This window comes from Mustela nivalis (assembly GCF_964662115.1).
Source record: "Mustela nivalis genome assembly, chromosome: 19".
NCBI lineage: Eukaryota > Metazoa > Chordata > Mammalia > Carnivora > Mustelidae > Mustela > Mustela nivalis.
In genome coordinates this window covers 8,531,775-8,557,073 of record NC_139038.1, presented here as the reverse complement: position 1 = coordinate 8,557,073, position 25,299 = coordinate 8,531,775, and the positions used below count along the sequence as shown (strand labels likewise).

Below are 25,299 nucleotides of genomic sequence, written 5' to 3'. Positions count from 1 at the left end.
CAGCTTGGCTGGGGCAGGGGAGTGAGAGGGGCCTTTGCTCCTCAGGGTTAGGGGTGAGCTCCCCCACTGCAACCTTCTCCTTCCCCGGCCATTCTAACCTCTGGGGTCTTCAACACACCCCTCCCTCCCCAAACAGGCCCCAAACATTCCTATCCCCCGTGGAGCCCCTTTTGTCCTGATACCCACCACCTGTCCACCTTTCCCCTGGGATTTCTTCCCCAATGGTCCAGCCCTCTGCCTCCCCCTGCCCCTGGCGCTTTGAGCCACCCCCCCCCCCCAAGCTTCCCCACCCTCACATCCCAGGATTCCCGCCTGACTCCAGGGTAAAAGCACATTGTAGGCTGACTCAGGCTTCCAGAAGAGTCCCTGAGTTTCTCAATGTTCAAAGGGAGGCAGACTGAGGAGAAGCGTAGGGACTCTCTTCCCTGGGGACCCCCTACACACACATACACACACACACACACACACACACACACACGACCTCACTTTGCCCAGGAGAGACACAGCTGGTGCAATCTCAAGGGCCAGGATTTCTGCCCATGTCATTATGTCCCCGTGCCCATGAGGAGACAGAAAGCACTGGGAAAATATTGTTAGATGGAGCCAGAAGCTCAGACAGTCCCTCTGCACGGATCACGGTCAAGTGTGCACTTAAACACGGTAAAGATGGTAAGTGCTGTGTTGTGTGTGTGTTACCACAATTAGAAAACAATTTTAAAAAGAAACAGAGCAGGGATTGAACTCGGGCCATTTGGTCCAAGAGTCTGCACTCTTATCTCTGTCCTAGACTACCTACCTAGGAGCAGCTCGATAGATATTTGTTGAAGGAATGAATGGGGAATGGATAACTTCAGAGGCTTGCACACATGTCAGTTTCCCTTCGGTGTTTCCATGTAACCCACAGCCCTGGACACATGCGGTCCCCATGTGTGTCTTCACCGTGGTGGTCTGTGATCGCCAATCTCCCTGTCCTTGCCGGTGTCTCCCTCTTGCCCTGGTTTCCTAGCCCTCCTTCGAGCAGCTTTGGGGCAGTGCTACCCAGCCTGTATGGGGAGGGGAGGCAGCCAGGCGCCGGGGACGGCCATGAAGGCGGCCAGCTGGGGTTCTCACGATTTCTCCTTCCACCTCAGGTGTTGCTTTTTTCCGGTACACTTGACCTTGAACGTGACCATGACCAGAGGCAGTGTCTGAGAGATGGCTCGGCCCTCTTCAGCGCCAACTTCCTTCCTAGATCACCTAGGCTGGGTGGGATTCCATTTAGACCATTTGCCTGTGTTTTGTGGCATCTCCACTATAAGTCAGGGATCCAAGGCTCTGGTTCTCTGAGCCTCACCTGGCTGTAGGAGTCGGTTTCTGGATAATAGGTAAGAGAGTTTCTTTTGCCATCACTGGTCAGAGTTTGGTCAGTCCAGCCTCAGGCTATGCCTCTGTGCCCGGCTGCTGTAGGATCATTTCTCCTGATTGAATCCAAGCGAGCTCTCCCTCTCTGTTCACTCTGTGCCTCTGTTCCTTAAGTGGCCCAGACATGGCACAGGTTGAGAGGAACCGACAGAGAGGTTCAGGATTAGTCAGATGGGGTCAGCCTTGAACTTGGACCCTGGGTACAGCTGAGGTTGGGGCTTTGGGGCCTGGCAGGGTGGGGATGAGCAGGTATGGACAGGGTCCTTCACAGCCAAGCGTTCTGGGCAGGTTGACACGGGCAAGGTGGGGCCCAGGGTGGTGTGGGGCCCAAGGCCTGGGGCTGGGCTATACCTTAGTGGTTCCCTAGGAGGATGCGAGATTCTCTTTAGAACAGGACCACCAGGTCAGACAGAGCTCACACCATGGGGCATCAAGACCTCTTTGCTGGAAGATTGCTGGAAGTGAAAAAATGGTGAAGGGTGGGGCGCCTGGGTGGCTCAGTGGGTTAAAGCCTCTGCCTTCGGCTCAGGTCATGATCCCAGGGTTCTGGGATCGAGCCCCGCATTGGGCTCTCTGCTCAGTGGGGAGCCTGTTTCCTCCTCTCTCTCTGCCTGCGTCTCTGCCTACTTGTGATCTCTGTCAAATAAATAAATAAAATCTTAAAAAAAAAAAAAAAAAAAAAGAATGGCGAAGGGTCAGTTTCCGTCACGGATTCTCTTACTTTGCATTTTTCATGAAGAACCCAGAGCTCCCAATTCAGGGGCCAAAGCAAACTTCTCAGCCCAGCAGACCCAACTACGTCTTGGTTACCCTTCTGGGGGGTTATCTGCAACCCCCCCAGCCTCTTCCCCACAGCTGGAGGGAGCTTGGGGCGAACTGAATCACTTCCACCTGCCCCAACTGTCCCTGTCTGGAAGACAGAGCCTGACTCTGGCAGGACGGCTGGACACACCTTTGACATTGACTGTATGGGGACTGCTTATCCCATCCAGTCTGGACCCAGGGCCCACCTGGGCTTGCTTTTCCCCCTCCTCATTCTCCGCAAGAGGCTGGTTCTGGCACCAACTGTCACCAAATGGTAAACAGCCCAGCACAGCCCCCCCTAAGAGGCTTAAGATAAGAGACACCCCTACGGGGAAGGAAGAAAAAAACCTAACAGGAAGCCAAGTGGGTAAACCGTTACTGGCAATGCTGTGAGGGTTGTGTCTCTCTGTCTCTGGGCGAGAGACTCTCTGCCTTTGGCTCCCAGGCTGGGGTGGTGGGGAGTCACAGAGGAGAGAACTCTGTGCACCTGGGCGAGGGCTGGGGGTACCAGGGAGTGGAGTCACTGAGTCAAGCCGATTCCTCTTGTGAGCCTCTGGCTTCTGCCAAGGTTCCTCTGCAGAGTCACTTCTGAGAGCCTGGAGGCACAGGGACCAGGAGCAGAGACCCTGAGGCAGGCAAACCCACCTTGACCTTGCTGAACGTCCTTGGGAAATCACTTGGCCCTCTTGAGTGCCCTCCTTGAGACCTTCTGGATGTACCCCCGAACCACGTCCTGGGGATGCTGAGGGAAGTGGCTGACATGATTAATGCGGGTGACGTGCCTGTGCCCCACCCCCAGTGCCCGCCACACCGTGAGTGCCCAAGGAAAGGTCCCTGCTCTTCTCGCCAGCTGTGGCTGACTGATCGGGAGAGAGGCCGCTGGGGACAAGCTGGCTGGTGCTTTTTGCTGTCTGGAACCTGGGGAGAGAACACTCCCTCAATCATCAAGAGCAGGGTTAGGTCTCCTGAAGAATTCCCCCTACCTCTACCCTGAGCATCTCCTCACAGAGACAGAGACAGAGACAGAGAGATCTCAATCCTAGCTTGAGAAATACGAATCAAGCACTTTTTTTTTTTTTTAAAGACTTTATTTATTTGAGAGAGAGGGAGCACGAGCAAGGGGGAGGGGCAGAGGAGAGAGAGAAACAGGCCTCCCGATGATCAGGGAGCCTGATGAGGGGCTCCATCCTAGGACCCTGGGATCATGACCTGAGCGGGCGGGGGGGGGGGATGCTTAACTGACGGAGCCACCCAGGCGCCCCTGAATCAAGCACTTTTAATTCAATGCACCCAGTGTGTTGATTAAGCACCCAGTGTGCACGGCCGGAAGCTTGAAAGATGGAGGAGTTGCCTAGACACTGCGTGTCCTCAACTCCTCACCGTCTAGTGCAGGGACTGGAAACTGCCGGCTGTCTGGGGTCATGGACAGCAGAGGAAGGCTGAGCATTCAGTAGGAGGGAAGGTGACAGAGAGGAGGGTCCCCGGGGCCAGGACCTGGTCACCGAGTTCCATACCTGTCCCCGATGGCAAGTTGGCCTCCCCTGGAGGTGGAGGTGGCCAGTGACTCTGTTTGGCCTGGGCAGCTGTGACAACAGACAGAGAGGAAGGGGCGTCCAGGCCGCACTCTCTCCCCCACTTCTCTGTCCTTCTGTCCTCTCCGGAGTCGGCCCACGCTGCCTCCATTCCCTCTTCCTGCCCGAGCTTCCTCCGTCCCCCAAACTGCAGGAAGGTGGGGGGCGGGGCCAGCCGGGTCTCCCAATGTGGGGTCCCACCACCTAGGGACCCCGAAGAGCTGCTTCCAAGCAGCTGTAGCAACAACCCACTCGACCATCTGCCCCCCGTTCTGTTCCCTCGCCCTCCGGCCCTCACCGCTGAGCGCCAGCCCGGGTACCCGGCTGCCCCCAACACCCCTGCCTGTGCGTCCCCAGGCGAAGCCCATCTCCCCAGGTCCCCTGCTCAGCTCCGCCCGTTTCTCCTCTCCAGAAACACCGCCACCATCCACCCCGCTGCTCAGGAGAAATTCCTTTCTTCCTCTCACCTTTGGGCCCCGATGGAGAATCACATGGTGTGGGCACCTGCGCCCCTCAACTGCACAGCCACCACCCTGGTCTCAGTCGCCACAGCCCAGCATCTGGACACCCGGAGCAGCTACGGCACAGGCTCTGCCTTCCACCCTCCTTCTAGGCAACAGCCAGAGCAGCCGAAATGCCCTTCAGGTTACGTCTCTCCCTGCAGAGAACTCCTTACAGCTTTCAGTGAGATTTAAGGTAAAACCTGAACTCTGCGCCACCGCTCCCAGGGCCTCCATGACCAATCCCGTGTCTCTGAGGACAGGAAGGGGACAATTTCTACTCCCTTTGCAATTCATAACGCCTGGGTCGGGGGGAATCCCCGTAAATATTAGTGGTTTGAACTCAAGGACATGCTCACTCGTGTTCTCCCTGCACAGCTGTTCACGCAGGCCCTCCCCTGCACTGTGTCCTGCACTGGTTTGGGGAAACGGGGGGGTGGGGGGCGGTGGGGAGCTGGTGTGCCCAGGCCGAGGAATGGTGACACCAAGTACCAAGCCCAGGGCACAGGGTTCCGTCCTCCAGAATCACCCTTTCACGCCGGGCTGCGGCCATCTGGCCCTCCGTGAGTCAGGCCACTACAGGCTTAGGGTCAGGAATCGGGGAGCGTTCGCTGGGGCTCCCGGAGGGTGGCAGAGAGAATCCCAGTCCTCTGCTGTTGCCCCGAGCTGGACACGTTGCAGAAGTTCTCCGTGCCCTTCTCCTAAGGCCCTCCTGTGACCGCCTCGTGCACTGGCTTGCCACCACCGCGGCCGTGACGGAGGTGAAGGAGCCGCGGCTCACACAGGGCAGGCGGCTGGTCTAAGGTCACGCAGACGGTCATCGAGCATTTTCTGCACGCCATCCATGCCTGGTTCTCAGCATTCTATGTCAACTTTCATACGGAAGGCTCACATACTAACCCTGGGAAGTACATAGGGTCATGAAAACGGAAGCCCGTTTTCACACAAGGCTGAACACGGCATTTCCGGCAGTCCCGTTCTCCTGAGAGCTCCGTTGACGTGTCTGTTTTTCACTACAAGCTTCCAGAAGGCGGTGGTGACACCCCTGAGGGCCTTCTCTGAGGCCTGTTCTGTGAATGGAGATGACCCGGGGCCCCAGAGAGAGCACTACACCTGGAGTCACCAAGCCTGAGCTCTAGGGAGGCCCGAGACACTGGCTATATGCCTGGGACACCAGCTTCTGAGCCACGGCCCTGTCCCTGACCGGTGGGTGGGCGGGAGGGGGGGAGTCTTAGTCTCTGTGTCCCTGTCCTTAACATAGGAACAGCAGTAACAAGACTCCCCCTGCTGAATTGTTGGGTAAGGACAACGAACGTGTCGCTGGGGGTCTGGGGAGGCCAATAAATACATTCTCTTCTCCTCCCATGTTCAGAACGGAGTGGACACGGACTCTTGCTGGAGTTGGACCCTCTCTGTGGGCGGCCGATTGGAAAGGAGCTTGCCCAGAAGGGACAGAGCTGGGCACGATCACTTCCTTCTCCAAACTCTACCAATTCAGGCAGCCCATTCTCCTCCCCGGGGAAGAAGTGGGATGGGGAGCAGGAAGTCAATAGGCACCCCACACCCTCAAAGGAAACTTCGGGGGTAGGGAAGCAATTCCTCCCTGATACTTAGAGAGTGTCCAGCACTCAGTAAATAGGATAATCACAGCTCCTATTTCCAGCTTCTCAGGGATGCTTTAGGGCACCCATCTGGGTGGGTGATATCGTTCCTCTAAGCCTTCCTATGTGAACATGAACAGCCCTGGGGTACCAGGGCACTGATCCGAGTGGGAGCGAGACGGGTTCCCTAGTACTTGCTCTTTCTTTTTGGCCTCTGCTGGGATCTGAATGTCTGTGTCCCCCCCTAAATTTGTGTGTCACATCCTAGCGCCCGGTTTGTAATGGTGTTGGAAGGTGGGGCCTTAGGGAGGTGATTAGAGCCCTTTGAATGGGACTAGTGTTCTCATAAAAGAGCCCCCAGGGAGCTCCCTTGTCCCTTTCTGTCATCAGGAAGGGGGGTTATGAACTAGGAAGAGAGCTCTCACCGGACACCAAATCTGGCGGAGCCTTGACCTTGGCCTTCCCAGCCTCCAGAACTATGAGAAATGAGTTTCTGTGGTATATCAGCCTTTTAGTCTCTGATGTTTTCGTGGCACCAGCCGGGATGGACAAAGACACCTTCCTCTGCAGAGCCCATGGGAGCCACAAACTCAGTTGCATCCGTGGGTGGTAGACAGTCGGTCCACCCTACACTTCTTCTAATGGACCCAATTCTCCGGCCATCAGGACTGGGCCAAGTGGTAGTCACCGGACACAGATGAGGCCTATCACAATCCTTCCCTGGGGGCTTTACCATCTAGAGTGGGGAGAACAAAACTTCTGTGTTCTGGTGCCGGAGTACGAAGAAGTGAGCCTGAAGCTGCTCGGGGGAGAGAGAGGTCCGCGGTGAAAGCAAACAGGGCTGGCCCGTGGAGGGAGGCAGGGACAGGCAGCAGAGCCAGAGGCGTGCCGGGCCCTGCCCCCGGAGGGCCGAGAGGCCAGCGCCTCCCCTGCCTGGCCTCCACTTAGGTCACTGGAGTCGATTGATAAGTTTTCCATTTTGGGTTAAGCTCATCCCCTATGGGTTCTGTCACTTGCATCCCCAAATCCCACCTGCTGTGGCCTTGGAATGTTCTGGCAAGGAAGGGCCACGAGAATGGGGACTTTGCATTGTTCTTGGCTGTCACTTCAGTGTCTATGCGGAGCTGATGGGAGGTGCTCAAATAAACATCAGCTGGGGGGCCCTTCCCATCGTCCGGTGGCTGCATCAGGTCAAGATCACGGGTCCTGAACGAGGCCGCCTGCCTCATTCAGGAGGCATCCCACCTCCCCTCTGCTCCCCACTTTCTTCTTGCCTTCTGTGGCCGGGCCCTGAGCTAGCGTTCTGGCATGCAAAAATTAGGCCCAGCCCAAAGGCCTTGCCTTCCCCGAGCTCGGATTCTGGGTGGGCCAGTGGGATGGAATTCAAATGCCCACACGAGAAGATTGTAAATGTACCTTTGAGGCACAGACCAAACATGTTGGGGCTTGGAGACAGAGAGAATTTAAGGTGAGCTTCTAGACAAGTCTCTTCTGCTCTCTGGGCCCAAATCCCTGCTTTGAGGACTCAGGCTTATAGTGAAAAGGGACAGGGGGAGGCTCGGTCAGCTGGGAATATAGTTCAGAGCCGATGAAGGTTCGAGAGGAGGCTTCGAGGGGAGGGTGTATCCACTGGTGGAGAGCCTGAGGCTGATCTGTCCAGCCAGAACCCTGACTCTCCCCTCCTGGGGCTATCCCAGATTCTAGGTCTGCCTGGTAGAGCAAGTTATCCCGCTCAGAAAGCTCAGGAAGCCAGAGATAAGGAGGAGAGGCCAAGGGCCATTGTAGTCCCTCCCTGGCCTCTTGGTATTTCCATGCAGCCCTTCTAGCCCTGGCCACCCTCTTTGATTTGTTAGCTACGGGATTGTCAGAGAGTGAAATGAAGATCTCCGGCCCGCGAGATTCCAAGACTTCATTACACACGTTACTATTTTTCTAACATCTACTAATGTCCTTCATGTTGGGCCCAAAGTTGCAGACCATTCCCTTCTTACAAAATATTCAGGGTCGGGGTCGATGGCAGGAATGTCCCTGGATTCCTCTGGCAGGAACCAGCCACCAGCAGGGAAGTGGGGAAGCCCCAGGGGGTCCTGTGCAGGGTGGGAGGTGGGAGTGGGCTGGGGAGATCAGGCTTCCCATCTCCCTGAAAACAGCCCTGGGCTAGAAGGCCGAGCTCCTGGTTTTCTTACACAAGTTCCTGCCTTGCTCGGAGACTCAGTTTCATCATCTGTGAAATGGGCGTCCTTAGTGCTCCCCCCACCGAGAGTGGTGGCGAGGACAGAAGGCATCATGGTGTGCGTGCTCAAGTCTGGGATGGGCAGCGGGCCCCTAACGAAGGCTGGATCTGAGCGGCCGAATCTGTCTGAGTCCCCCCTGCAGAACCTGGAACAGAAGGCTGTTTTCCTGGCCAGGGTTCCTCTGCTCACTTGGCTGGTGTCTCCTTCCCTGGTGCTGCTGCCGAAATTTTACAATTCACAACAATCCTTATAATCCACTGCCTGACCCGTCACCATGCAGGACCTTGTCCCATCCTTTCTGAGAACAGCGCCCCGATCCTGCCTCTTCTTCCCACTTATTTCTGCTCTGCTTCTGGGGGGACGGAAGCATAGAAGGGCGCTCGCCACTGGAGTGTGACCAGCTGGCTTCCCGGGGCTGTAACTTTGCCCCGGTTTACTCATCCAAAAAATGCAGAGAAGTCAGCCTCCCTGATAGGGGAGTAAGATATGCGTGGATCAGGGCAAGGGGAATGCACGGGAAGAACATTCAGAGGCTTTCCTATTCTGCTCTCGCCCCCCCCCCACCAGCAGTGCCGGCCGGGGACCGCCCCCCCAGCAGCCCCACCGCTAGGCAGGCTTGAAGGAAGGATCTAGAATCCCCACGCTTCTCTCAGAGGAAGCCAGCAGCTCCAAAGTGGACGCCTTGCCCTCCCGGAGCTCCAATCCAGAAAGCCCGTGGCGTCAGAGCTGCCTACATTCCTCCAGCATGACCCACCGGGTGACCGAGCCCCTTCTCTCCTTCCCGCGCCCGCCTGGCCACGTGGAGGGACAGAAAATCCACGCCTGTATCAGGGAACCCCTGAGCTGTGAACTCGAGGTTGTGCCCTCCCTTCTCCTACACCTGACCGGGATAGAAAGCCACGGTGGGCACAGTGATGTGCCAAGGGGGACTGGGGGCGGGGCAGGAAGTGGTCTGCGGTCCTTCCCACTTGCAGGCGGGAAGGGGCTGCGTCATCTGTAGATTTCATAACAATAATGACATCGGTCTAGAGTTTGCTTGGCACATATTATCACTGTGTGCTGCTGGGGCGACACGGGGTCAGGGATAGAACACTTCTCCGCACAGGGCAGGGCAGCGCCCCCTCGCCTTCTTGCTGCGCTCTAGGAGGCGGGGTGGGGGTGGTTTGTGGAGTGGGGGTGGGGGATGGACGGGGTAGGACACAAGCTCCTGGGAGGCTGGTAGCTGGTTCTTCTGCTCTTGCTCTGTGCCCAATGCTGGCCCTCCTTTCTGATTGGCCCACCCCTCCCAGCCCCCACCTTCCAATGCAGAGACAGAAATGCCCTTGCAGGGGTCAAGGGGCCCAGAGAAGTCAAAGTGGCAGTTGAGAAGGCAAAGCCCTTCTCTGCTTAGAACCCTCCAGGGCTTGGCCTCATGACAGAAGAGAGAAGCTGAAGCTAGGAGGCCCCTCCAAGCCCTCGTAGACCGAGGCAAAGACTTCGGATCTTGTTATAATCCCAGTGGAAAGCTCCGGGAGGGATCTAGGCAGAGGAGGGCCGTGACCTGATTGACATTTGGGGAGAATGGGATAATTCAGGCTGCCGAACCCAGGAATGGGTTCCGATGAGTCTTCAGGACAGCATTCCTTTATTTATTTATTTATTTATTCCATCTACAAGGCTTTTGGGATGTCTGCCGTGTGCCAGGCCCCAGGCCAACCATGGGAAGGAGGCCGGGTTGGGGGTCAACATAAGTGAACCAGAGAGGCCTCTGCCTTCAGGGAGTGCCCGGGCTGCGGAGGGAAGACACGCATTAATCCAACCATCATGACAACTTTGGCGACGCCGACCAGAGCTGGAAAGAAAGGCGCGAGCGTCCTGGGGCACGGAGGGAAGATGTTCTAGAAGGTGGTGTGACCTAACCAAGTAGGTGTGTGAAAAGCAGGTGGGAAGGTTGTCCAGGCGCTCGGAGGCTGGAGGGGACGAGGGGACTTGGAGAAGTTGCAACGGAGCCAGTGTGGTTGGCAAGCGTAGTGACAAAAGTTTTTCTCTTGTAAGTTCTACTCTCTTAGCGTCTTTCAAATATGCAATACGGTATTGTTAACCAAAGGCCCCGTGCTGTACGTGTGGGACTTATTTATTTTATGGCTGGGAGCTTTTACTTGTAACCCCCTTGTCCCACTCCCCACCCCCACCCTCCATAGGGATTGTGTTTTAGAACGTAATGTCAAGGACAGCAAGAAAGCCACAGCCAGGGGACACAACCTAGGCCTGGCCGGGCCTGCCAAAGCCACCAAAGTCACAGAAGCAACAAGTGGGGACTCAGACTATCAGGCTCCAAATGGTACAGCCGTGATGGTGGCTGGAAAGTTATGCCCCGGGCGGGGTGTGCTGAGTCCAGCGCAACCTGCGGGGAACAGCTCCCCAGTGGGCACCAGACTGCGGCCCGGCCCTCTGACTCAAAGGTGCAGAGAAATACACGGTGTTCCTTCTCTGGGCACAGTGACTGCAGCCTTTGGTCTTGATAAGTAGATTACGTTGATTCATGGCTTTGGGCCTCAAGTCGCAAAACCACAGCCTGGCTCGGGATAGTTCACTGGGGAGTAGAGAGAGACAGCTGGTCAAAATGCAGCCGGGAACCCGCCGGGTCTTAATCACGGGAAACCCTGTCGAGTGGGCGCCGGATTTGCCTGGCACGAGAGAGAATGTCGTTTTTCTGCTGGCTCCTTGGGTGGGAGCACCTTGCCTGCAAAGAGCAGCTGTGCGGGGGTGGAGGGGAGGACCCGGTGGCTCAGATGCTTAAGGGTCTGTTTTCGGCTCAGGTCGTGATCTCTGGGTCCTGGGATGCAGCCCACGTCCGTGTCGGGCTCCCGGGTCAGCAGGGAGTCTGCTTCTCCCTTACCTCTTCCTCTCCCCCTGCTCATGCTCTCTGTATCTCTTTGTCTCAAATGAATAAATAAAATCTTAAAACAACGACAACAAAGACCATGACAGGGGCTCCTGGGTGGCTCAGTGGGTTGAAGCCTCTGCCTTCGGCTCAGGTCGTGATCCCAGGGTCCTGGGATCAAGCCCCGCATCGGGCTGTCTGCTCCGTGGAGAGCCTGCTTCCTCCTCTCTCTCTCTCTCTCTCTGCCTGCCTCTCTGCCTACTTGTGATCTCTGTCTGTCAAATTAAAAAAAAAAAAAAAAGACCATGACAAAAAGAAACAAAGAGCCCTGGGGGCAGGAAAGCAGGGCACTGGGCTGAGTGGGGACGTGGGGGCTTTCCACTCCCCCGAAGCTCTGAGGAGGTCATTGCTGGGGTGTGTGTGTGTGTGTGTGTGTGTGTGTGTGTGTGATAACGACTTTATTGAGATATAATTCACATGCCATGAAATCCACCCATTTGAGATGTATAATTTAATGGTTTTTAGTATATTCATGGGGTCGTGTAATCATCACTGCAATTTTAGGACATTTTTAGCACCCTCAAAAGAGACCCCGTGCCCGTGAGCAGTCCTTTCTACATTCTCTCCCCTGCCATAGCCTGTAGCAACCACTAGTCTGCTTTCTGCCTCTGTAAATTTGCTTATTCTGGATTTTTGTAGATGGGGTCATCTAGCACGGGGTTCTTTGGGTCAGGCTGCTTCTGCTTAGCATGGTGTTGGCAAGGGTCACCGGTGATGTCACGTGTATCCGTACATCATTCCTTCGTGTTCCCCGATAATAGCGTACCGTGTGGCTTGGTCACTTTTTAGGCACTTGCCACTGGCTGGGCACTGGATTTGGGCCACTTCTGGGCACGGACGATGTTGCTACGATGCTTGCGTGCGAGTTTTCTTGTGCACGGAGGCTGCCCTTTTTCTTGGGGTATCCACCTGCTTGGGGAGGAGCTAGGTCCCATGGTAACTCCATATTTAACCTTTTTGGGAAAGGCCAGACTGGTTTCCAAAGCAGCTGCACCAATTTCCATTCCTACCAGCGGCAAGAGAGGGATCTGGTGTCCACAGCCTCACCAACACTCGTTAGAGTCTCTTTCTTTCTTCCTTTCGGTCTTCCTTCCTCCCTCCCCCCTTCCCTCCTTCCTTAAGATTTTATCCATTTATTTGACAGAGAGAGAGAGAAAGGAAGAGCGAGTACAAGCAGGGGGGGAAGTGGGAGAGGGAGAGGCAGGCTCCCCGCTGAGCAGGGAGCCCGACGCAGGGCTTGATCCCAGGACCCTGGGATCATAACCTGAGCTGAAGGCAGACACTTAACTGACCAAGCCACCCAGGCGTCCCCAAAGTCTGTTTCTTTTATTACACATCCATCCTAGTGGGCGAAGTGACATTTCACAGGGGTTCTGATTTATGTTCCCCTAGTCATTATGTGGAACATGTTTTTGTGTACTTATCGGTCATTTGTAAGTCTTTAAGAGAAACATTGATTCTGATCCCTTGTCCGTGTATTTTACGGCTCGGTTGTCTTTTTATTATTGAGTTGTAAGGGTTTTACGTATTATACATACATATATATATATATATATATATGTATATATATATATATATATACACGCACACACACATAATACATATATATGTATAATAATGTTATATATAAAACACACACACATATATATTCTTTCAAGATGAAGTTCCTTATCAAATATATGATTAGCAATATATCAGGTGAGCTGCTGTGATTCCTGGCCGACCATCCCCTATTGGGTGGGACCCTGCTTTTCTTTTCCTGACAACAGAATTCTGAGTAAATGTGGAAGGAGCGATTGGCTTGAGAACCACCACTTGGCAAATGCCGGGGTAGAGATCGTTTCCAGCGAGAATCCTAAGCAGGTGTTAAAATTGGTGGGCAGAGTGTATACAAGAAATGGGACATTTCCAGTTTTAAAGTACCCTCCCTACAGGATACTTACTGGTAAGGGGACAATAACAGCTTTACACTGGGGGAACTTGGCAGGCAGCATCTACATCAAACGGGCCACGTTAATATCAACCATATTGGGGTGAGCTGACGTTGTGCGCCCCCTCGTATAAAGCACTCAGAAAGATACAACCTGCCTTTTGTGGCATTTTTACCCCAAATGCATACCCTGGATTGAATGGTGAGGAGACGTCCAGAAAAGCCAAAGAGAGGGGTGCTCTAGAAAAAAGTGGCCAATACGGACACGAAAGTGTCAAGGTCGTGAAAGCCAAAGGGAAGGACTGTTCTGGCTGAGAGAAGACAGGACACTTGTGATGACTGAAAGCAAGGTGACCCTAGGTTGAATCCCGGACCAGAAAAAAAGACACTAGGGGCAACCACCCCGGAAATGCAAATAAGGTCTATTGATTAGGTACTAGTATTTTTTTATTTTTATCATTGTCCTGTGGCCTGTGTTGACATTTAGTGGATCTGGATTGAGTAGATGGGGATTCTTTGTACCACTTTTGCAACTTCTTGGAAAGTATGAAATTATTTCGAATGAGAAATTGACAACAAGGACAATGAAATCTTGCTTTCAGAACTCCTTCAGGGCTGAAGGAAGAGTTCCAATTTCTTAGCCAGACTGTCACCAGCCTTGCTGGTCTCACTCCAACCCAGCTGGAACACACAGGGTGGGTCTGCCTGTCACCCCAAAGGCAGCCACGGGTGGGGGTGGGGCGGGGTCCTGGAAGGGTTTCCCCCGGGGGAGGGCCATGGGTCAAGTCCGAGGCATCTTGGTGGGTAGATTCTACTGGACACGGAGAAGCCAGGGGAGAAGAGAATTTGCCAAAGTCCAGGGGAGAGAGAATGAAGACAGAGAGGCCAGATTCCAGAGACGTTTCGGAGGTGACTCGGTAGGCTTTGCTGATGGGAACGGGGGTGGGGGGATCCAATGGGGGAAGCAAAGGTGAGAGTAGATTCCACCTGGGCAGCTCTCCAGGGTACCCAGTGTTTCATATTCATTCCTGCAAATGTGTTCTCCATGCTTCCCACCTGCTCTGTGCCTAGAAGGCTGACCGCTGCGGAGAGACCTGTGAGTGCTAGAGCCCACTGCTCCCCGGACCCGCTGGTGAAGCCCGGGTGGCGGCAGATGATTCCCCCAAATCCTCCCACGCACTAGGCTCGTTCAAGTTGGCTGCCCGTCGCGGATAGTCTCGAGCATATGACTAATCCAGCTGTTCAGCGGGACGGCGGGGTCCTAGGACAGATGGAGCTCCGTACTGAGCGCAGCTGTCCCCGTGGGCTTGGATTTTGGAGCCGAAAGCCTCTCCCGGCTGGATGCCGAGATCCGGGCGTCGTGTGCCGCAGTGGGGAACCTGGACAGGTGAGCAAAACTGAGGACCCAGACCAGAGCCCGTCTTCCTCGCGAATACAGGCTTCCTGTGGGCCCTGGCTTGTGCTGCACGAGACGCTGCGGCTCAAGGTCGCAGCCCTCCAGGCACCCTTGGATCGTGTGTTTGTTTAATAAGGTACAGGTGCCGCAGACCAGTTAAATCAGTCTCCTTGCAGGTGGGGTCCGTATCAGCGGTTTATCAACCTTTCTGGGTGATTCTAATGCGTGTCGAGGAATCACCCGCCCCTGCTGCTTTGGAAGGGGTGCTGAGGACCCAGGGTCCAGGGGGCGGTGGGCGCAGAGAAGATGCAGAGGGTACATCCTCTGGGCTCGAGGAGCCAGTGCAGGTAAGGAGTGAAACAGCAATCAGAGAACAATGCGAGGTAGTCTGTAATTAACCACCATGCCCCCTGCTGCCTGCTCGCTGAGCTCTGGAAGCTCCTAGAACAGGGCCACCCAGGGGCCTGGAGGGCCCACTCTAATCCCACATGGTGCACTGTGCCTCAGGCTTACCAAGTGTTTGGGATCCGTCTTCTCCCTCAACCCTCCAGAGGTTCTGGTTAATGTGTGGGGTCCATACCTTGATTGCACCGAGCTCATGGGCTGTCAGACATCTTCCTAGCTGTAGATCGCTGGGCACACGTGAGCTCATGGCCCTTGGCATTGCAAGGGGACACGGTTGGTGGGTCATGGCACAAGATGGAAAAGGCCCTTCCTAGGAGTCACCCGAGGACCTATGGCCCCACAGCCTGCCCACCTTCAGTGTGACGTGATCGCGTGCCCTGCTGCGTGTTGGAGGCGGGTCTGGCCAGCTTGCCTCTCCTCTTGGCTACAGCATCAGGGGGCCTGTGGCTTCGGGCACCCCTGGACTCAAGATGCCACCACAGCTCCCACCCCTACTCACCTTCCTTTCTTCCTTCCTCCCGGGACTGAGGTTGGTTGACTTGGCAACCAGGGGGGGCATGGTGGTTAATTACAGACTACCTCGCCCTACCTTGGCCCTGGAAGGGGGATCCCTTTCCAGAGCTCCCAGTCTGATGGAGGAGGCAGACATGACAACCAATGATGACAGTACAAGTCTGAGCAGGGCATCTTAGAGACGTGCTGATAAGGACTCCGGTCCAGCTGCCTCTCGCCATCACGGAACTGCTTCAAGGCCAGCTTTCCCATCATGTCTCTGGTGAAGCCTTCTCTCGTTCCTCCACCTGGAGGGAGCTGCCCTTCATCCGTCCTCGTCCATATGCGTTGTGCTCCCCTCCACTCAGTATCTCCCCACCTTTTCTGCCATGGTGAACTTTTAGGGCTTGCCCCCTGGCCCTGCTTCTGTGCCCCATTCAGTTCTGGGTCCCTGGAAGGCAAGAGGTACCAGGAACTGGGTTGGGTGTGCAGGTGAGCCTGTCCAAAGGGCTGAAAATGCATCGTCTTGAGAACTGGTACCAAATTCCCCCTTAGAAGCAAATACTCCTTGTTCAAGAAAATCGATCAGCCTCTCCAGGGGAGGAAAGGGGATGGCAGGGGCTGGACTGTTCTGCTTTGACAGTAGGCAGGATTTGAGGGCCAAGGGGAGGAAGGAAGAGTGGGGGGAGGCCAAGGCAGAGATGCAGAGAGACATCTAGGGAGAAGGATTTTAATGAGGCTCCTATAATTGCAAAGCAGATCTTTCTGCCTCTCCAGATGCCCGTTAGCCTTCTACCCACACAAATCCCTGGTATGAGAGGGTTTGGGGTTGGAAACTAGGGAAAGCAGCTTCTGTACCTGGGCGGCTGGAGGAATTTTGAGCGAGGAGCTTAGACCATCCAAACTGATCCTTAGTCGAAGCAGGGCTCCGGGTCACGGGCAACCGTGGGATGTGACCTGTCTTGCCCCTGCCACAAGATTCTGCAGGTATCTTGAGGAAGGATTTCCTATTTTCCAACCATCCACAGGCCGGGGCAGGCTGTGGATCATTCTGACCTCGGCTGGTAACACTAGGATGTGAGTCTCCGTTGACCATGACCCAGAGAGGCAGAGACCCCTGGCCCTTTGAGGCTTGTGCTGACCGTGGTGGCCTGGGTGTTGCAGTAGAGTAGCCTCGTGGCCTCTGAGCAGCTCCTCAGGAATGTCCTGTGTCCAAAGGGATGCCCTTGACTTCTGCCCAACGCCCCTCAGGAAACCCCTCTTGCTGCCACGTGCCCGGACATCCACACAGCAAGCGTCCCTGACAAATGGAGAGGATGAAATCTCCAGGATACAAATCAAGGTGGGATAGAGAGACCTTGAAGCCAGTCGGTAACTCCAGATTTATTTCCTGGGAAGTAGTTTTCCATTGGATTTGCTAGGAAACCCACAGTAGATGGAGCGGCAGCCCCGACCAGCCCTACAAATTCCCCTTGCACAGATGCGAGCTGGAGCCGGTGATCACTGGCCTGGGGGGTGCGGGTAGGGGTGGGTGTGCCCACCACGCCCCAGGGCCAGGCTATAACTGCTTTTCCCTCTCCCGGCGTTCACAGAGCCCCGAGAACTCTGGCCTTTCCCACCCTGCACTCAGTCACTCAGCAAACATTCCCAGAAAAATCTCCTGTATGCCCAGAGCACTGAGCGCTCAGAGCGGACCAGATGTGACCCCTGACCTCCAGGGGTCGCCACCCAGTAGAGACACAGAACATGTGTCCATGGGACAGCGTGGAAGGGCATTGTCAGATGTCGCCCTGGGAGTTCTGGGAGCACAGAGGAGGCACCTAGCCCAGAGGCTGTGGGGCTGGAAGCTTCCAGAAAAAGATCACGAGAGGCTGAGTGAAAGGATGCTAAGGAGTTAGCAGAGGTGGTTAGGGGTGTGGATAGGCAGAGGCCCAGAGGGGAGAGCCAGGCCCCATAGCCAAGGAGCTGACCTCAGGATCCAAAGCAGCCTCTCTGCTCAGACTCTCTGAAAAAGCCAGAACGCAGCAGAGCCAGGAGCGGGGACCCAAGTCCCATGGCAAATCCCACAGCATACCCTACGGGAGAACTACCGCGGGGCGCGGGGGGCACACTTGGGCTCCCACCCCAGTCACAGAGCTGCCTCCCACTAGCCGGAATGGGTAACCTCCTGGGCCAGCCCTGCCCACCCCGAGTCCAGCAGGTGTATGGCTGTTGGAGCCCAGGTCACGTGATGAAACCTTTTCTGTGAAGGAGGCTGCGGGGGCCCGGCCGGCTTCGTGGGGGAAGAGGGAAGATGCGAGGTCATAAGGGGGGACATCTCCGGAGGGAGGAGGGCAGTCCAGGGGCGCTGGGCAGGCCAAGGAATGGTGTGCGGGCGCTCTCTGAAGCCGAGGGGGAGGGCTGTGCTTGGTGAGGGGGGCCCCGTGCCCACTGAGCGCTGCTGTTAAGGGCACCCCAAGATGGGCCATGGATGCCTTGACTTCCTCTTATTTTATTTGTCCTTTTGCTCATTCATTGGGTCCATGATAGCTCTCATGTTCGGGGCGGGGGCGGGGGTGGGTCGTGGAGCTGTGCTGCGGATTAGGGCCCCTGGGCTGAGTCACTTCCGGCCTTGCTTGTCCCCTCCCCCGTGCCCCTCGGACGCCAGTGTTTGGGGTCCCACCTCGAAGGGTGAGTAGGAATGAGGCGCGGGAGAGCCCTCTGGAGACTGCGAAGGGCTGTGCTCAACTAGGAGGGGTTCTTGGGCTCCAGGCCTGGGTCCGTGGGCTGTGGCTGGGCCCTGTCCCAGGGTCCCCCCAACTCACGCGTCTGGTCATTGAGGAGGGAGACAGGGACAGCCAAGACTGAGACTGTGTTTTATCACCTGTCCCTGCTCCTTCCCCGGGAGCAAGAGAGGCCTTGTTCAAGCAGGACGTGAAGAAATCGGTGCTGGGGAAAACACCCCAGGCCAGGAGGTCATTAGGTCAAGTGGTCACATTTTCCTCTTTTGGGGACAGCTCGGCGGGAGAAGGGGCCTGGGCACTGACTTGGTGACGGTGACCTTGAGAGGTCCATCTGGGAAAGCCCTTGCCTGCCCTTAGATGAGCATAGCACTTCCCCATCGCGCTTCCCCCGTGTCTGGGCAGGTGGGTGAGGGGTGGGGGGGGGTGGCGTCACCTTGTTTTGTGATCCCTCTCCCCCGAGGGACTAACACTGTCGGCCCAAGAAACAAGGCCGCCTAGTACCAAGTGTCCCCCCCACCAAGGGTCCAGAACTTTCCTCTGTGGCTTTGCGCATGGGGTGGCAGGCAAGGCAGGTCAGGAGGACCCTAGGGCAAAAGGCCCCAAGGGAAGCTGAGTCTCCCCAAGGCTTGGAGCCCATGGCTTTGTTCCAGAGCCGATGACTCCAGGCCCGCATCCCGGCCCTGGCCACTTGGGAGGTTCCAGACACCAGGGGCCGCGGGCTGTGCATCCCAGAGGACTAGGGGAACCCGTGCCCAAAGCTCTGAGTGTGTTTCCCTCCTTGCTGGGGAACACGGACGGTCTTCTCTAAACACGTCTTTATTGCCATCCCCGGTCTGGGAGGCCTCCCCATGGCCCTGTCCCCGCCCCTATGAAGGTTCCCCTTCTCAGGGCAGGGGCATTAGTCCTGAAGTTGTTGTGCCGTCTCTCTAGGGGGTGTCCAACATCCATCAGCCTTCCTTTTTCTTTTTCTTTGTTGTCATGGTGACAGCGGTTGACCGGCAATCACGGACCCACAGAGGAAGTGCACAGGGTCCTGAGGGAAGGGTTGGGGGGTATGTGTGGGCACCCCACCCAGAGCCACTGTGAGCCTTTGGGGGGGTGCCCTGTGCTGGCTTCTTTCGCTTGGTGGCGAGGCAGGTGCATAGGGCCCGGGAACCCCCCTCTGGCTTTTCCCGAGACGGATGCCATGACTCGTTTCTTCCTCCTGTCCCTTCCAAGCTTGGCGGTGCCTGTCTGGAAAATGGTGGCTTCTCTCGGGAGAAGCTGCCGCGTCGTAGAACTTGTTCGTTCTCCCTTTCCCACTTTGTTCATTGTTTCTTGAGCCTGCAACGAAATGTGTACCACGGCTTTTTACAGAAAGAGCTCTAACCACGGATGTCCCCCCAAACCCCCTGCAGTAGCCACACTAGCCCCTTCCATCCTCCAGCGGCCTGGTGGCGGACAGGCCTGGGATCCGCGGCGAAACTCCTGGGTGTCCCGGCCTGTGTGACTTTGGAGAGACCATGTCCCCTCTGGGGCCTCAGTTTTTCGTCTGTATAATGGGAATGCTGTCACTCACCTGACCGGGGGCGAGGGGACAGGACGGGCTTGGGTGATGAGCCCAGGGGTGCGTGGGGTCCCCCGAGAGGAACGGTGTCCCCAGTCGCCAGTTCAAGCCTGGCCGAGTCCTGCCCGGCTCGTGAAGAACGTTGCTCCTCGCCCCTTCCTTTCCCGAGAGCCGTCCGGGAGGCGGTGGCACCCACCCCCCCGCTCCACCTGTGGGAGCCCTGAGTCGCCTCCCCCCGGGGAGGTGGAGATGGGCTCCTCCCGGCTCCTCAAGAGAGCAGCAGCCATTCCTGCGAGTCAGAGGAGCTGAGAGAAACCGTGGGACCGAAATAGCTCTTTTCCATAAACAAAGCTGCTTTTCGTTGGGGAGAATGTAAACAGGCAGATGCACGAGGAGCCGGTGCCATCCGGCGCAGCGGTGGGGGAGGCGACAGCGGGAGGCTGGCCCGGTCCCCGCGGCCCCTCACGAGGCGGGAGGCCGGGCAGTGCCCATGCAGCCGCCCTGCTCAGGCTCCTGGTGGGCCCCATCGGGCAGGGCCGGGGCCTCCCTTCAGGCTGGATGGAGCCCCCAGGGTCAGGGGAGCAGAGGCCTCTGGGCCCCGGGCCTGGTGTGGGCCTGGCAGGGAGCGGGCGTGAGGGAGCACGGGGGTCCCTGTCCCCCAGTCCTCGTGCGGAGCCTGGTTCCCCTTCTCTGCTCCCCACCTTGGGTCCCCAGCACCTCGGCTCTCTTCGGAGTTGGTTATCCTGTGCCGTGACTCGGCCTCAGGTCCCATGAGTGGGCCTTACCCCGGGAGGGATGGGTCAGGGCAAGAGGGCTCCCTGGTGAGGCATCTGTCCATGGGGCAGGGGGAGGATGAGTGGGGGGGGGGGGGAGCAAGCGAGAGAGAGAATGAGAGAGAGAGAGAGAGTGTGAAAGCGTGTTCCAGCCCATCTGCCTCTACTCAGGGCACACGGGCTTGTGCCTCGGGGGTGTGGAGCCCCACAGAGACCCCTCAGCTGGGTTCCCACAGCTTCCGAGGGCTTCTGGAGAATGGGCCCGTTTCTGGGTTGGCAGCTGTGACTTTACTGAGACCACAGCCCTGTTTTTGGCCAGGGGTTGGTGGTCCAACCTTAGAGCTATCCCCTGGGAAGATGGTTTGTCAAAGAACAATGGAGAGTTCTAGAGCCAGAGGGAGCCTTGACCGTCACACTGAAATCACATGACCCCCGTTGCATCACATGAATACACATGACCCCCGTTGCACCTGTCCCGGGCTGTGTGTGACAGGGATGTGGTTACATGGCACTTACAGAGGAGAAGACACGGCCTAGAGCCATGAGGGCACCCGAGCTAGAAGCTTCTGGGATGACCGGCCTGCCTCAGTGGCCGTCCTCCATTGTGCCAGGAGGCCGTCTCTTATCTAGAGAAACTGAGGCCACTGTTTCCTTTTGCAGGGGTGGAAACGGAAGCCCAGGGATGGTTAAAAATAAAAGGAAGAAAAAAGAAAATAAAAGAAAGAAAAAAGAAAAAAAAAGAAACCTCCCCAAGGTGATAGAGCAAAGTGAAGGGCAGAGCTGGAACTGCCCCCCCGTGCAGGCCAAGGCCAGGGTCCTGCAGGCTTCATGGCTGTTACGTTGTCTGGGACGTGGGAGGGCAGGCAGGTGCCTGGGAGGGGGCCTGGGGAGCTGCTGGGGAGCGTGGTGGCTGGGTGGCTCCCGCCTGCGACAGGGGCAGAGGAGGGCTGCTGCTGGCCCTGCCCTATGCCAGCAGCGTTTGCGCTCTTCTGTAAAATGGGTTGATGATGGTACCCGCCTGCCGTGGGGGACAGGAGTGGGCACCCACTGAGACTCAGGCGCCATCCCAGGAAGCCGTCCTCATCCTCCACCCAGCCTCTGCATGTCTGAGTGTGGTGACACGTGGCACTTGGAAAGCAGCCTCGGGCAGAGGGGATGTGACAGTCCTGCTGACAGGTCCCTGTCCCGGGACAGGCACTGGAGGCCAGACTGAGGCCAGGTGTCGGCTCTTCCTGCAGGAAAGCTGGGTGGGGACAGAGGCTTGGGGCCTGCAGGGAGGGGGACAGGACTTGCCTGCAGTTCCAGCAGGTCGGTGGGGTGGGGGGCAGGGAGCCTGCCTCGGGAGCCCAGGAGGGAGGTGGGGCCCGGAGTGGGGGTGAGCCTGGGCAGCACCATGGAGGGACAGGCCTGGGCTGTGTTGAGGGCTCCATGGGAGCCTGCTGAAGGGGCTGGTGGGCCGGGAACGGCCACCCTGGTGACCCTCCAGGGGACCCCAATGAAGGTCACAAGAGGCCACAGGGTGGGGTGTGGGGGGGTCAATCTGGAGAACGAGGAGTTAGGCCAGGGGGTGGGATCCGCGGGGAGAAGCCTCTCTGGGCAGGAAGGAGTTTGAGTCCTGGACCCGGGGCCAAGAACCACATAAAACCATTTTCTCGGTTCATGCGTCCCCTTGAGAGAGTCTCCGACGGGCTCCAGAAGGTCTGATCAGAGCAGAGGATTAGCATCCCTGCTGGTGGAGGGACAAGCTGGGGTCCCCTTAGGGGCTGACTCCCACAAAGACCCCACAGTCTTTACAATCCCTCCTCACCCCCGCGGCCCATTTCCGAGAGGGGCCTGCTTCCCGTCTCTGCTCTCCTACCGTGGTACCCAATCTGTTGGGGTCTGCTCGCTAATAATGTCCACCGGGCCCGCACCTCTTCTGCCTTTTCCTCCACTCGCTCCCGGCCATCACGCCCCTCTGGCTGCCTGGCCAGCTTCCTGGTATACTCAGGGCTTCCCGCCTTCCTGTACTGTCTCCCCTAACTCTCCTCGCTTCTTGCTGTCCGATGGAGTCAAGAAAAAGGGCTCAAAGCCCCGTGGGGCACTTAGAACTCCCACAAAGACCTTGTATAGCTCCCCAGGGCCCACTCAAGGGAGCCCATGTTCCTGGGGCTCCCCTGCTTCAGGCCTTGACCTTGACCAGGCCTGTGTGTTTCCTTTGTGGCCTGTGTCGTGTTGTTCCCGCATAGGCTCCTGCTCTCTGAGACCCACGTTCCTCTCTGAGCTCTCGCCAGATCACCGGCCAGAATGCTTTCTCCCAGGACACCTTGCGGATGTGTGCTGGGGGAGGGGGGTGGGCATGGAGGGGACGGGAGGTCAGAGGGGAGGTGGGGGCTGGTTCTCAGCTTGGATCCACTCGGCCAAGCTCTAGTTGGCTTTGGTGGGGGGCGCGGTCCCCGATCACACATCCTTCCGGCGTCGCCAACTCAGGGCAGTGACTCGGGCTGGCCGCACGAGAGTGGACAGCTGCCTCCGCCATCGGACTCCACTTCCCAGCTCTCCGCTTAGCCTCCTAACAGGGTGATTGGGGTTTCGGCAAAATCCTGGGTCGGGGCTGAGCTGAAACAAGGAGTCCCAGTCCAAGTCCGACTTAGGTCTACCGACGGGAGGCCAGCAGGTTCCCGAAGCCTCCCCCGCCATGATGGAGGGTGGTCATGGGTGCTGAGTTGCATCTCTGAGGACCCACACGCTTGCCCACCCCCAGGGAAGTGGAAACGGGGTCGGGGCCCTGAGTCACCGAGGCTGCCTCCATGAGGTCATCTGCGGCCTCCTTCCCGCACAGGGGGCTGGGCTCAGCGGGGGCTGGCCCCGGGGGATGGGGCAGCCTGGTCCTCCCCTCCCCCCCCCCCTCCCTGGCAGGCAGGAAGGCGGGCGAGCTATCTCTGCCACCATCTAATTACCCCGAGAGGTAATTGCTCTGGGTTTTCTCTGACACCTTGAGATTTCTCTCCAGGGCCTTCCATGGCGGAGCCAAAATAACCCTAAGGAGGCTGCGGGCCCCAAGACAGCGCCGATTGCTAAACCCCAACAACTCCCCGTCAGCCCCGCCGCGACGTGCCTGAGCTTTGAGACAGCGCGAGTTTATGACAGGTCCCATTATGTCTCTTGCACAAGCACCGAGTGTTGAAATACCCAACGGATGATGGCAGTGTTGAAATAACCTGTCGTCTCAGCACTTTCTCCGTCATTAGCCAGATGTTCCAGCCCTCAGAAGCGTTTGCAGCCTTTTGCAGGGAGGGGGCCGGGAGGGAGGCGGCCGCGGCCTGGGTGGGTCGGACGGGGCTGGAGGCCTAGAGTCCTGGGGACAGCCTCGGAGGAATGTGGGAATGGGCAGAGGGTAGGTTGGGGGTCAGGCTCCTGCTAGAGGAGGAGGAGAGGCTGGCCTCCACTGTCCTAGGGTCCCTGAACCGCCACAGGGTGGCCCTGCGTGTGTTCTGCCTGCTGGGGCAGTTTGGGGAGGGAGAGGCTCTGCGGGGCCCATGGGGAGTCAGGCATATGGGCTCTTACTTTGCTCTGAGCGCAGCTCAGAAGTGACATCCTGCGACCCACCCCCACCCCCCGCCCCCCACCAGAAGAAGAGGAAGTCTCTGCCTGGCTCCAGCATGTGCCCCCCGCCAAACACTGTGACTTCTCCCGCCGCCAGCCCTGCAGTGGCCTTCGGGAGACCACACTTTAGCCAGAGGGGAACTAACGGCAGGGCCAGCTGGCCGGGCCTGGCACCCACTGATCACCTGCTAGAGAAGTTTCCAGAATCAGCCTTCCGCTGTGGGTTTGCATCCCGGCTCCATTCCCGCCGCCTCTCTGGGCCTCGGGGTCTTCATCCAGTGGATCTACCTGTGTTTGCGTTATACACACTGCCATGGTGCACACCTAGACGAAGGCACTTTTTGCTCCTTTCTGTTGGATGACCTAAGGTCCCTCGCAAAGCATAAGGACGCTGGCGGCGTCCAAGCCTGGGGAGGGACAGCCAGCAACTGCGGAGGGGACTAAAGCATTAGTGGGGGTGGATGAGAGGCTGAGCTCCTACATCTGTTGCTGATTTGGGGAATTAAGTGGAGGAGTTTGCAGCTAATAACGGAGCCCCAAAGGGGCTACGGCTGCCAAGAGGGTACAAATGGGAGGGGTGACCAAGGTTTGCCTTCCTGTTTCTCTTGCTTCTGGAACCCATTGCGTGTCCCCGCGTACTATCAGTCATTCACACCTTAGTGAGAACGGCTTCCCTGGGAGCCTGGCCTCACACCCCGGAGATGAGAGTGCTGCCATCTTCAGGCTGTGTGGCCCCAGCCCAGCCTGGACTGTCAGTCCTGCCCCTGTTCCTCAAGAGCACTGGGGCAGCCTTCTGCCCAAGGCTCCCCTCATCCTCCTGGCTCAGAGGAAGTTGGTAGGCTCTCAATCAGGGACCCAGCCTGGGGCAGTGGGACAGCTGGTCCTGGGTGTCACTTGCTGTGTGATGTTGAGCAATTGCCTTTCCCTCTCTGAGCTCCAGTTTCCCCATCAGTATTAGGGATGCAGAGAACATGTGACTTCCGGGGTCAGTGTGGGTTGTGATATGTTAAGGCGTGTAGTACCTCTGCAAGAGGGGATCTCGTGGCCAGGACGGCTGTGGCTGGGGGGACAGTGGGGGTCAAACAGGAGGCTGAACATGGAAGGGTGGTGTGGCTCTGCTGCCCAGCGTAGGGGTGGCCAAAGGACTGCTTACCCCAAACTTCAGCTTGACACAAAGTCCTGTCTCAATGGGTTGGCATCTCATGTCCTCTGTCATCACCTCCCTGGGTCCAGGCCACCATCATTTCGCTCCTAGATGGAGTGAGGAGCCTCCTGACAAGTCAGTCTCCGCCTGGCAGCCAGAGTGATCTTTTTGCTTTCCAAAGATCTTTTAAAATCCTAAGCCAGATCGAAAATCACCCTCCCACCTGATTGGCCCTGATCAAACACTTACTGATGTCTTTCCATTGCTCCAA

At 57.2% G+C, this 25,299-nt stretch overlaps 1 long non-coding RNA gene across 1 annotated transcript; it reads left to right on the top strand.

The window, feature by feature from the left end:
* The first annotated feature begins 511 nt into the window (after nucleotides 1–511).
* LOC309854569 lies at nucleotides 512–6,144 on the top strand. The gene is made up of 4 exons (XR_014306297.1): nucleotides 512–669; nucleotides 1,131–1,364; nucleotides 4,189–4,472; nucleotides 5,649–6,144. It is a non-coding gene; the product is annotated as an uncharacterized lncRNA (long non-coding RNA).
* The last annotated feature ends 19,155 nt before the right edge of the window (nucleotides 6,145–25,299 follow it).